The 13,753-nt window shown below is 27.9% G+C and overlaps 1 protein-coding gene across 2 annotated transcripts in view; it reads left to right on the forward strand.

Moving 5' to 3' along the window:
- Positions 1-13,753, forward strand: part of LOC126905655 (uncharacterized) — a 106,836-nt gene that overhangs the window by 43,323 nt on the left and 49,760 nt on the right. The window lies entirely within an intron of this gene.

The following is a 13,753-nucleotide window of genomic DNA, read 5'->3' on the forward strand; positions in this document are numbered from 1 at the left end:
TTAAATAAGTGTAAAAAAATGTCTAAATTTTATAAATAAACGTTTAAAGAAAATGAAGTAATTTTTTTCAAGTTTTAAGGGAAATGTCTTTTGATAAACGTTAAAAGAAATTGGTTTGGTGTTGAGAAAATGTAGCGACAGACATAAAAAAAAACACGTTATAAATAAATTAACACCTTCTCAGCTTCCCACCGATACTAAAAAGTAATGCGAAATATTCATTAGTGCAAATGTTATTAAAGATGTCGGAACTTGATTGGTCACCTTATACTGGGTCAGTTCAATAAGTATTGGGTCTGGTTCGCTGTAGCCTCAATGGAGAAGTAGATGGGAGTCCCACTGGTCAGACACGTTAGAAGGGTCCCCACCACTCAGGCACACTTTAGTTCAGTCGACTACAGGCAAGCGTTGGGACAATAAGTTGATTATTATGTCGTGTGATTTTTTTTGGTTTCGTCGCGCCACCATGAAGCGCAACATTACACTCAGAAGTTTTGCTTTAAACTCGGGAAATCCGCGTCAGACACCTTTGATATCATAAAACAGGCTTATGGTGATGATGCCTTAAGCCATTTTAGAATTTTATTACCTTTTATTGGCTTGACAATATACATCGTTTATAAAATAAGCACTTAAAAAGATTCTCTTTAATGAGTCATGAGTCTATTACGATTTATAATTTTTTTTATGCTTTTCAAACTATTTTCATATTATTATACTAATAATATTTTCTATGAATTCCCTATAGTCGATATCAATATTCTTACAGCTAAACTTAAAATTAATTTATTAAAACATGTCCATCTATATTAAAAATATAGTCAACAAGAATGTGATGTCCTAGTGTTTCTAAAGTCTTAGCTGTCGTGGACATATTTAACTTCGTTAATATATGTTCAATATTGCTACAATAATACCATTCGATATCCTATTACGGAAAGAATCTTTCGTTCTTCATCAACATTAACACTTAACAAATGACTAGTGCCTCATTAACACAGACGTCCTTACAAGTATACTATGAGTATGCGCCACGCAGGTGTAAACAGAACATTGCATTCTTATTTTAATTGATTTAAAACACGATATTTTACTACTTTCCAATATCTCATTCTTTTTCAATAATTCAATTCTTATCGCTATTTGCATTATCTATTATTATTATTATTATTGTTATTAATGAAGTTCTGTGTACGCTCGCCGCCGTCGACTCACCTTGCAACCAACATCTTTTAAAATCCAGTCTTATTAGACTTTACTATTGTATATTATTTACCATTGTAAATAATATTGCAAATAGTATTTATATAGAAATAAACACTTGTTATCGTTTATAATTGAGAGTTTAAATTGTATTGGTCATAAAACCGCTAATAATCCTTTTAGTGAGATATAAATTATATAGGGCCAGCGTTTAGGAATATCATAGCCAATTGTTAGGACCCTAGCGGGAAAACAAGTTAAGGTAAATGGAACGCTCATTAAAAATATAAAATTATTTATTGTTTTTCATTTTTTATATAATACGTCATATACTCTCACTCGATTTTGTAATTTAACGTATACTCCGTAAAAATATCAAAAATCTGTAAATATACGTTTACTTTGCATGTGTACCTTGAAATCAAAAAAATGTGCAGGTATTTATTATAGAGGAGAGCGGGGCAAATTGATTCCTGAGACAAGATTTTTTTCTAAAATTAAAAAAAATATGATTAAGTCTGCAAAATTTTTATGAAATTATTTAAAAATAAATTAACTAAATAATAATGAAATTTTTTGAAAATAATTTAAATGAACAAATGTATACTAATATATTAGTTTAAAATCACACGTATACCTTATATGTAAGAACTATATTGTATTGTTGTTTTAAAACTTAATTATTTAAGTTGAACGTAGATAAATAAAGCAACACATTTTTTATTGCAATAGCTCAAAAAAAAAAATGACCAATAAAAAGTATTTTAAATTTTATGACTTATACGAATTAAAAGAGTTATACAGGGACTTTTAAATAAAATGAAATGGTTGAAATTTGTATATGAAATTTCTGTATTTAAATTACTGAAAATAATAAGACAATAATAATTATCCAGGGACTAAACTTAGGGGTCATATCATGTTAATTTGTCTTTTGGGTATAAAGATTTTGTTATTTTTAATGCGAAGCTAAGAAGGTATTGTTTTTGTGATGGTGTGGGTTTTATTTTTATATCTATCTATGAAAATTCTCACCTCTTAATTTATATATTAGGACTGATTCTAATGATTTTCAATCCGATAGGAAACCTATTTTTTTTTTNTTTTATATCTATCTATGAAAATTCTCACCTCTTAATTTATATATTAGGACTGATTCTAATGATTTTCAATCCGATAGGAAACCGATTTTATCTAGTTGCCTATCGTTGCTGAGAATCGAAAAAAACCCCAAATTTAAAAATTTATAAAAATATCTTAAAATTATACTACCGTAATCCTAAATAACATTCATTAGTTTTGTAAGACTTTACCTAACCTAAAAAATTGTTATTGCATTTAAATCGTGCAATTTATACAGTATAATGTAGTGTTACTACTTGAGAATTTTGATGTACATACAATTATTCTAAATGCTGATATTTTAATGTGAAAATAAATTTATGTAGTATAAGTATTCAGTGAATTTGTTATTTATAACCAAATCAGGACTACTTTACAAAAAAAAACCCAGCACAGGGGTCACGTGGCATTAACACTTAACAAAATAACTAGTGCCTCCATCAACACAAATGTCCCTACAGCCAAACTATTAATATGCGTATTCAATTAAAATTATACTTAAATGTAATTTTTAAGAGTTTGGTTTTGGTTTTAAAGGAGTTTAAAGTAATAAATTTCTTTTTTGGCTGAAACCTTACAATACTTTAAAAATATTGGAAATAAATGATTTTAGTTGTTTGTATGGATAAAGCTGGTTAAGCTACTTGTTTATTTAATTAGGGGATTTTTTCAATTTTGGAGGGTAATATCTTCAACTAAATACGAATTGTAATCATTTGACGTATCGTTGAAAAATGTAAGTTAAGTTAGAGCTGAGAAATTAAATGATAGTTACAAAAAAAACCATATAGTATAATAATATTAACATGAATAAGTAATTTCTTCTCACGACATAAGACTAAAGTGACGGCATCCTTGATATTTATTGTAGTTATTGAATCTAAATGAGGTAAAATTCAAATGACTTTAAAATTAAAAAAAAAATGCAAAATGTAAATTGCCACAGCGAATGCGAACCTCGTACCTCAAGTGTGTAAAACACCAGTGTCACCGCCAATCGGCTTCTGTTTGTCGCTTTTGTCATATGATAAAATTAGCAATTTATTCTAATTTAAATTTAAAAGTTACTTATTCAACTTTAAAAAAGCAAAAACAATTAAATAAGTTTAATTTCTTATGTCTTATGAACTTTATTCAATGTCAATTAAATTATATTATTTAATTATTAAAATATTTCATGTTAAAAGTGATTTCTGCATAAAAATTATATTTTTCGTTAAATTCAACGGTCATTTCCCCAAAGAAGAAAAAGTGTCGAGATAATTTTTTTTTTGAAAAGCTCCGCATCAAAGCTATAAAAATATAATGATCTATACATTTTTCAAAAAGTTATAGCATTATAAAATTAAACATATAAAAATGAATTTTTTACAAAATTCGTAGTTTTTTTCTATTAACTTTGATGACTGTTTCCATCATGAAAACAAAATAAAATCTGGAATTTTTTTTTCTAATAAAGTGTATTATACAAATTTTAATTTTAGATATATATATATATATATGTATTTCTAGAACACTTTCAAAAATTAAGGTGAAAAACTTCTACTTTCTATATATATATTTTAAGTTTTGAACCCCTTCTATATAAAAGAATAAAAAAAAGTATTAAATATTATTTCTCGTAAAAAAATTGTATCAATCCATACATTTTTCAAAATTTTATAGCATTTTAAAGTTTAAAATATACAATAAAAAATCGAGAATTTTAACACAAAAATAGCATACGGTAGCCATTTTCACTGTGAAAACAAAATAAAGCCAGACATTTTTTTTTTTCATAATAAAGTGTATTACATAAGCTTTAATTTAAGATATATATAAATGTGTCAGTATTTTCGGAACATTTTAGAAAGTTAAGTTGAAAAAGTTAACCAGTCAATCAAAACATATTGCTGATACGTTAGCAGCAATAATAACTGATGGACTGCCACCTTCATTATAAAACAAAATCAATGATGAATTTTTACATGACTTCCAAATCTTTAAATAAATGTGAAACCAAAACGGTTGATGGGATAAAAAAAATTGCAAGAACAATCTTGTTTGTAGTTCTTTTTTTTCTATCGTATTATAAAGTTAAAAATAAGGATTTCTTTTTAAGTAAATTATAATTAAGGATTTTTGTCCCGAGTGGAACTAAAAAAAAAAATTACTTAACTACAAAATTATTGTAGAGTTTTTTGAACCTGACATTTTTTTTGCTACAAAATTTTGAAATTCTCAAAAGTTTCTGAGAAAAAGAGTGTCTTACGAGATTTAATAATATGTATAATAACAATATACAGAGTAATCGATTTATCATAAACAACTTCATTACTCTCAAAATAAATACAGTATTAGCAAAATAAGTATTATAACTTTTAGTTACATATATTTCTTGATTCATCAGTTAATAATTACTATTTAGAATCATTCCAAATAACTTACAGTGGTGTGAATTAATTTTTTTTAACGGGAACATTCATATTTATCTACCTTATAAAATGTGTAATAATCTACTTATGAAAATTACTGGTGGATAACAACTTTTAAACCAGTATTCAAGAAGTAATTAAAAATTTAAATAATTTATAGATTATAGGGTTAGTTAAGTATAATACGAATTTATTTTTTGAAAGTAATTTTCTTTTTTGTTCATTTTATAAGGCTGTGAGAGTACGTGAGTATTATAAATTATAAGTATAATTCCTATAGTAACTCACAAGTTCATAAATATTCAAAATTTATTTTTACAAAAATTAAATTTTCATGAAACTACTGTTTATCTTATAAAATTTAAATAACAAATTGCTCGTGGAAATATTTAACCTTACTACCTAGCTTGTCGTCATTTTTAAATCTACAAGTGATAATATATTTAAAAATATTATTCAAAACTAGGTACATATTATTTCATCTATTTATGAAGCACTAAAGTGCGTCAATGGTTGTTGTTTGATGATAAATAATCATAACTCATATTAAGAATAATTAGTTATTTTTATGTTTAATTTTTTGTGTGTCCCATTTAGTGATTTTAGAAAATATAATTAAAAAGATTTTTAAAAAGATTCACAAACATAACTGTATTTTTTTAAATCAAAGAATATTATCTGTCCAATGCGTCATATTGCTCCGCTCTATTCTACCAAATTTATTTTATTATAATTTTTATTTCATTATCGTTCATCAAAAAAATTGTATTTCTTCCGAATTATGAAAAATATTTGTGTATATTATATATATAAAAAAAATTATTCACTTTAATTAAATACTTACAACTTTTTCAAAAAATAAAGCATTAACTCAAATAATACGTGATATTCTTGAAAAAATTATTAAATGAAGGTTGAAATATTATGGCTTAAATTATAGCTCATATTAAAAGTGTATTATTTTTAAAATAATTATTATGTAATATAATTATATACGTATCAAAAATTAATTATATAAAAACTATATGTAAACTATTTATTCTTTTCTAATATTATTATAACTACAAGAAAAAAAATTATCGTAAAAAATTATTTAAATAAAACTATAAATCGTTCATAATATAACTATTACTTGTGACTACACATAGGTTTTCATAATTTTTAATTAAATTTATACTGATGTATAATTTTATCATAACATAATAACATCGAAGCTAAAATGTTTCATTGCAAATCTGTAGAATTTATAAAAATTAACTTTCTTAATACGATTTTTCTGACCTTTGTTAGTTTTGATTATATTTTTAGTTATAAAATTGAAATTATAATTTATTATAAGCCATTAGTAGCTAGAAATTTTTCATTGGAAAGGGCAGCCATCTTCTTGTTATTATACTTATTAGATGGACATTAAAAGCTACGAAAGTACTCTCTGAATTATTTTATTGTAAACATAAACATCTTATTTATTTTTTATAAAAAAGGAGTGTTTAAATGGGGTACGTACCTCCCATTCCATTTTGTCTCTACTGTTGATCTTAAGTATAGATATAACAAAATTATCAAAAAACTGAAGTAAAAATTTATAACAACACCAAAAACGATGTTTTTTTTACACAACAATAACATTTTTTGTTTAAACACAAGGGTCATTTAAAAATACAGAGTGATTGTTTATTTTTACTCACGCGTTATCTCCTAAAATATAAGAGCTTCTCATATTTTTTTTTCTACTATAATGGTTTTTCGTATAACTATTATTCAAGAAAAATTAAATTTCTACCACTGATCCTCCCCATATGCTATAACATGTTTCAACTATAGATTTTCAAATGGCAACGGTAACTTTTATTATCCATTAAATTGAGTGAAAAAAAAAAAAATAATTTGATTTAATTTAATTTTAACCTATTTAAGACGTTTTTAAATGTATTTACTTTTACATAATCATAATGGGTTGTAAAACGACATCGCTACCGTTTCACAGGCGCAGAAAACAATAGAAAAATGTAACATTAGTATGTAATTAGTATGAGCTTACTAATTACCCACTGCTTAAAGGGAACATTAGACAGTAACCTACTAGCAGGCTTATGGGGATGATATCTTAAGCCACACAAGAGTTTTTATTGCCTTGACAATATACGTCGTTCATAACATGAGAACTTAAAAAGATTCTCTCTAATGGGTCATGCGTCTATTACGATTAATATTTTTCTTTTTATGCTTTTCAAACTATTTTCATATTATACAAAGTTTTTATTAATAATATTTTCTATAAATACCGTATAGTTGATATCAATATTCTTAACTCTAAACTCAAAATAAATTTATTAGAATATGTCGATCTATATAAAAAATATAGTCAACAAGAATCTGGTGCCCCAGCGTATCTAAAGTTTTAGCTGCCGAGGACATAGTTAACTTCGTTAATATATGTTAAATATTGTTACAATTATACCATTCGATATCCTGTTACACACAGAATCTTTTGTTCTTCACCAACATTAACACTTAACAAAATTACTAGTGCCTCATTAACACAAACGTCCCTACAACCAAACTATTAGTATGCGTATTCAATTAAAATTATACTCAAATGTAATTTTTAAGAGTTTGGTTTTGGTTTTAAAGGAGTTTAAAGTAATACATTTCTATTTTGAATTCATATCTTAAAACAATTTTAAAAATGAAACGGTTGATCGGATAAAAAAACTAAAGGAACAAAATTGTTTATAAATATTTTTCGATTAAGGAATTTTTTTTTAAGAAAATTAGTGTTAAGGCTTTTTATTCCTGAAGAGATGAAAAAAAAATTAAACAATATTTTAAAATTTAAACAATATTTTCCTTTACAAAAAATAAATATCCAGCACAGGGGGATCGCGGCACAGTAGTGACGTGGCATAGTTAGATCAAGTATTATGATATCTGACAGTGATTAAAATCACTATCAAAATAAAACGCTTCGATGCAAATCTTTAGATAGTGTTTAATTTTAAAAAATTAGTGGATTATACCAAAAGCAACATGATCTGCTAGTTCGTTATTAATATCCTGATTCAGAAGTATGTCGAATGAAAAAGGGATTATTAAAAAATATTATTTCTCATAAAAAAATTACGTTGATCCATACACTTTTCAATAAGTTATATCATTATAAAGTTAAAAATGTAAAAAATAAAATCGAGAATTTTCACACAATAATAGCATTCAGTAGCTATTTTCACCGTGAAGACAAAATAAAGTCCGAAATTTTTTTTTGCATAATAAAGTGCATTACATTAGCTTTAATTTAAGATATATATAAAAGTATCAGACTTTCCGGAACACTTTAAAAAATTAAGTTGAAAAAATTAATTTTTTGTGAAAAAGTTGTCATTTTTAATCCCCCCCTGTAGGCAGGTAAAAAGTCAGATTTATAAAAAAAATATACCAACTGATAGATAAAGACATCATGCATCTATATAAAAAACAATTATAATGAATTGGTTATTTTTAAAAAAGTTATAGCTATTTTAAGTAAAAAAAATTGAAACAATTTCGAAAATTAGTGATTTTTAAATTTGTAATTTTTTTGGAGGTTTCCCCATTTACGGGGAACCAGGGAATTTTTTTCAATAGTTTTCGAGAAAATGAGAGTCTTATTCTTAATGAAATACTCTGTATATATTTAAATTATATTATACTTTAAATAAAAAAAATTTTCTCCCACTTATGTGTAAAACATATTAATAAAATGTTTACAAAACATTACAAAAGAATTAAAAATGAAGTTTTATTAAATATTACGGTTCAGTTTAATTTAAGTAATTCATTTAATAATCAATTAAATTTAATTTTTAACCTTAATTATTTTCACAAAAGATCAATAGAAATAAATGCATAATTATGATGGACATGCGAGTAGTTGAGTAGATTCTCCAACATAAAATTAGCCTTTAGATTATCTGATATTAATTAATTTATCAATATTAACGTCGGGATTTCACTTTATAATATCTCTATTTTTATGTTTATTAAAGATTGTAATCATATTGAAGCTTACATAATTTTATTATTCAGCTGAATTTGATTGTTTTTTTTGTTATTGACATAATATTTTCCATTAATATTTTAACTGTCCGTAGTATTTTTCTATTTGCTACTAGTGCGATTAGTAATTTAACTTACCTTAACTATTTTATTGTCTAACAGTAAAATTAATTATTTTAATATTTAATCCATTTGTGCGACAAACATTAACATACACGCCTGCCGAAAACGGGATTTCATTTTTATTGTTATCTTGAGTTTTTTTTTTTTGCCTCGTTGTTATTGATATTTGACAAAATTTCACGTCTCAGTGTTAAATTTTGTTATAAATTTCATTTTTGACTTAAGCTGTCAAGCTTTTGTGTTTGATTTTTTTGTAATTTTGTTTAAAGTGTTTACATTCAAATTCTGTTTGTTTTTCGATCCCATTATGAGGATTAATCAAATTATTCATAATTTGACCTAACTAAACGCATCTGTTCTTTGTTTTTATTTTTTTCTTTATAAAATTTTCTTTTTTTTTTTGACAGTACGGTAAGCCTTACTGTTGATAATCGCTTATCTGTCATTCTACATTTTTCTTTTGATCTATGGCTGAAGGCGCTGGAAAAAGAATAACCAAGTCACCTGATCGTTTTGGATTTGAAATATCTAGTTTTAATAACGAGAAAATTTTATCTACAACACAGGATTTTTTATCAAGTTGTATCATGGCTGAAACAAAAGTACCATCTAATTCTGAACTTTATACATTTATTTTAGACATGCGAAACGATATTAATAATCTCAATAATACTCAAAATAAACTGTCAGAGCTATTGGATAGTTTATTGAAAGGCATTAGGGAACTAAAGTCCCAATGTGAAGAGAATAACCGTCTTATAAGCGCTAAAATCGAGTCTGTTAGTTTTGAATGCGATAAGCGGTCAGTATCTACTGATAATCGATTTACTGGACTATATCAAGTTATAACTAATACAAAGTACTCTGTTTCAAACATTGACAATTGTATAGTAGAATTACAAAATCATCAATCAGCATCTGATATTTTTGTTACCGAATTACATACCCAAAATAAAGAACTTACTAACAAAGTTCAACACCTTTGTAATGAAATCAAGATATTCGCAAATTATCCGCACTTGACGTTCAAAAACAGCCATTGAATCCGACCGTTGCTTTTACAACAATTGATCCTGTACTAACATCTACGAAAGTTCAACCAACATTCGTTCCATGCACGCCTGATATCAGTCGGTTATCTGTATCTATGTTACTTGCAAAATTTCATCAAGTTATTCCAGAATTTACCGGTTTTATTAATGAAGTACATCCTGAATTATTTTTAAATGAAGTTGATATTTATTTTTCTAGTATTCAAGCTACCGAACAACAAAAAATTAGTTGTGTTCAACGTCGTCTTGTTAAAGTCGCTCGAGTTTGATTTGACGCTTTATTACCACTTCCTTCTACTTATAATGAATTTAAAGATTTATTTCGTCGGAAATTTTGATCTGAAACTATACAAAATCGCGTTCATGATGAAATTTTACAACCATATCGTTATACTTCCAGCTCTGGCTTATCAACTCATGCCATGCAGTGGATTACAAAAGCTCGTTTTTTAACACCACCTATACCTGCTGAACGTTTAGTCCATGTAATATGTCAACATTACAATGATCATATTTGTACTGCTTTAATCGGTCGTAGTCCAAAGACTACATTTGAACTACTTTCTGTATTGTCTGAGATAGAAAACACACAATCGTTTCACTTGAATTCAAATAATACGAATGACTTTCGTTCACCATCGTTGAATAATAATAGTCGTGAGCGAAATCATAATTCTCATAGTAATAATAACAGGGGATAAAATCAAAGAAACTATCAAAATCGAAATTTCAATAATCGTCCCAATCAACCAAATACATCTTTTTCGGGAAATGAAAGAGAGAACGACCAGTAATTTTGACGGCTAGTCGTTCTCTCCAACCCATCGTCGATACTATTTCCACTTCAAATGGGGATTCTTTTTTTTCTTCTATTTTCAATAATCAGTCTCCAATGTCTATGTCTAGTCTATAAAATGAATTCTATTTTATATTTTAATTTTTTTTGAATTCTTAATAATAATTTTATAATGTATATTTGATTAATTTATTTTTTTTATTCTCTTTATTCAATTTTAATTTTGTTTTTCTTGTTTTGCTTGAAGGTTGAGGTCCACTTTGAGTGTTCGTTTTCTCTTTTTGAGAAGATTTGTCACGTTGTTTCAAACCTTCTCAAGGGGGGTTCTGTAACGTCACAAATTAGAAGGTGGACCGTTTATGAATTTTTTGTTATGTCTACTTATTTATTTTATCGCGCGAAAGAACCTTTTTCTGGCACAGCGGTGTCAACCACTCATTACTTTGCGCTGACCGCTAGATAAGGCGATAAAAGAGAAATATAATTAAAATCAAATTGTTTATCAGTATTGATCCCTTCCAAAAAGACTGGCCGTTATCGATTTGAAATTGCGGTTAGATCGGTGTTGACTCTTCTCTATTCTTACTTCTGTCATTGACCGTGCTAGAATGCACACGTTTATTGTTTATTGTCACTTTTTTTCAATGATGGAGTAGAGCCGCCAACAGCGAACGGCCAGGTCTTTTCGGCGAAGCATCCAGACCATCGGATGGGTCTCTTCGGAGACCGTGTATCGTTTTCTTTTATATATTATATTTATGTAATGAGCTATACAGGGTGTTCAGCAAGTCAGGAAACGGGTTTCTATTGTTCTCATTGTTTGTAACAATGAGAACAATAGAAACCCGTTTCCTGATATACTGACACACCCTGTTTTTATTAATTATTTTATTTCTTTTTATTTTATCGTAAATTAACTTAATTTTATTTATGTGTGGAGAGCACGTGTTTCCTTTTTCTTCTAGCCAACGCTAAGGAGCGAGTGTCCAGACCGCTCCTGATGTTCTTCATTAATTTCCAATTAACATTAACGGATGTGTTCCAATACCATCCGTGATGTTTGTAATATTATTTGTTTGTTTTGTTAAAATATTTTATTTTATTTGTATTGCCTTTATTTGTAGATATGGTTTTTGATGCATTCGCATTTTTGTCCATGTTTAACTTAATTTTCTTTTTTTTTAACAATTAAATTAAATTTCCTTATTAATTTCAACTGTAATATGTATTTTATTGCGCGAGTAACTTAATTACTCGCGTGTATTTCAATCCTATTCCTTAATCTAGACACGGGCTACGATATGTTTTACATATCAACCACAAACAACTTTAATTGTCATAATTGTGTTTAATAAACCATGAGGTGTTATAGTAATTTATACATATAACGACATATTAACTTAGATTATACTTTTAATTAACTTAAAATTAAATTCCACCTATGGTCCGGTAATCATATCTGATAGGTGTGACACCTCGCCTAGGTGGTGGCGACCCTTGCTACTATAGCTAGTCGTTATGCAAGTGGCAAACCACGTTGTTGTTACAGGCCAAAATATCAAAAGCCTACTTGCAACATGAATTAATTTATAATTACTTTTCTTCAAACAACAACTATTGACGCATTTTAGTAATTCATAAATAGATATATAAATATATAACTAGTCTTGAAGTATTCTTTTCTGAGATATTAACACTTATAAATTTAAACAAAATGAACATTGTGATAAAGAGGTTAAACTTTTGTATTTCTAATCAATTAAATTTTTTTTTTAAATAAAAAGTAATTTGATTTCAGTATAAATACATTTTGGACTAACATACACTTGTGAATGCTAAATTTATAGTACTAACCATATGCTTAAAATTTTTTTAACTCTTCCAAAATTAAAATTTACCATTAAAAACGTTTAATTACTTTATTTTTATATCTAATTTAGTAACCCTACAGCATTTGACCATAAGTCTAATTAGTTTAAAAAACTAACGTAATTTGAACAATCCTGCTTTGTTCATAAATAACGACGGTTATTTAGTCGAATTAACAAAACTGATTTTATTAATAATTTAATAAAAACTGTTTCATTATATATACAAAATATTTTAACTTAATAATTTTTAAACCAGCAAATATTTTGCATTTTAGCTTCGATGCAGAGCTGAGGAGGTATTGGTTTTACTATGATGTGTTTTTTTTTTTGTATGTCTGTTACTGTGTCTGCGACCGCTTATTCGTCAGTTCAAACGAATGGACTGCTTATTTAGCGACTAACCAGCATATCTGCAGGTCATTCCTTTATCCGAAACCTAACCTATATTTCCCGAGATACTGTAGCGCAGCGCAACGGGACAGTCCTTAACCTGGTGCTCCTTCTTTTTGCAGGAGAAGCACCCCTTGGACTTGTCCGGGCCCTTGCAGGCTTGCGTCACGTGCCCGTGCTCCACGTCGAGGAGCATGACGGGCACGGTCATCACCGAACAGTGGACCCGCACGTCATGTTCCTTCAGAGCGCCCTTCATGCTGTCAGCCTGGGCGTCCGAGCCCCGGACCTCCAAAAAGACGACTCCCGTTCGGGTCCTCCTGGTGCCCGCCCATTAGATCCCCAGGGCTTTGAGGTCAACGGTAACCATTGCGGTCTTTATGACTGTGGCGTACCGTTGACCCTCCCTGAGTGGCCCGAATGCTAGACCACTTGGGATGAGCCAAATATTTTAACTGTCTTGACATGGCAAGTGGATATCATCAGGTTGTACTACACACGAGAGATCAAGAAAAACAGTCTTTATTACGAACCAGGGGTACTACCAATTCCAACAGATGTACTTCGGGTTCAAGGGAGTCCCATCAACGTTCCAACGCTTAATAAATCGAGTGTTAATGGGAATAAATGGATTTAAGGCCTTTGTGTCATGTCAACTAAATAAGTCATTACAAATATTTAAAAAGAGTATCAAAGTTATATAGTTTCCAAGTAGAGTATATTTAAGATTTTGTTTCTTTGCTATAG

The sequence above is a fragment of the Daktulosphaira vitifoliae genome, unplaced genomic scaffold, assembly GCF_025091365.1.
Source record: "Daktulosphaira vitifoliae isolate Bord-2020 unplaced genomic scaffold, ASM2509136v1 Scaffold_4, whole genome shotgun sequence".
Taxonomy (NCBI): Eukaryota; Metazoa; Arthropoda; class Insecta; order Hemiptera; family Phylloxeridae; genus Daktulosphaira; species Daktulosphaira vitifoliae.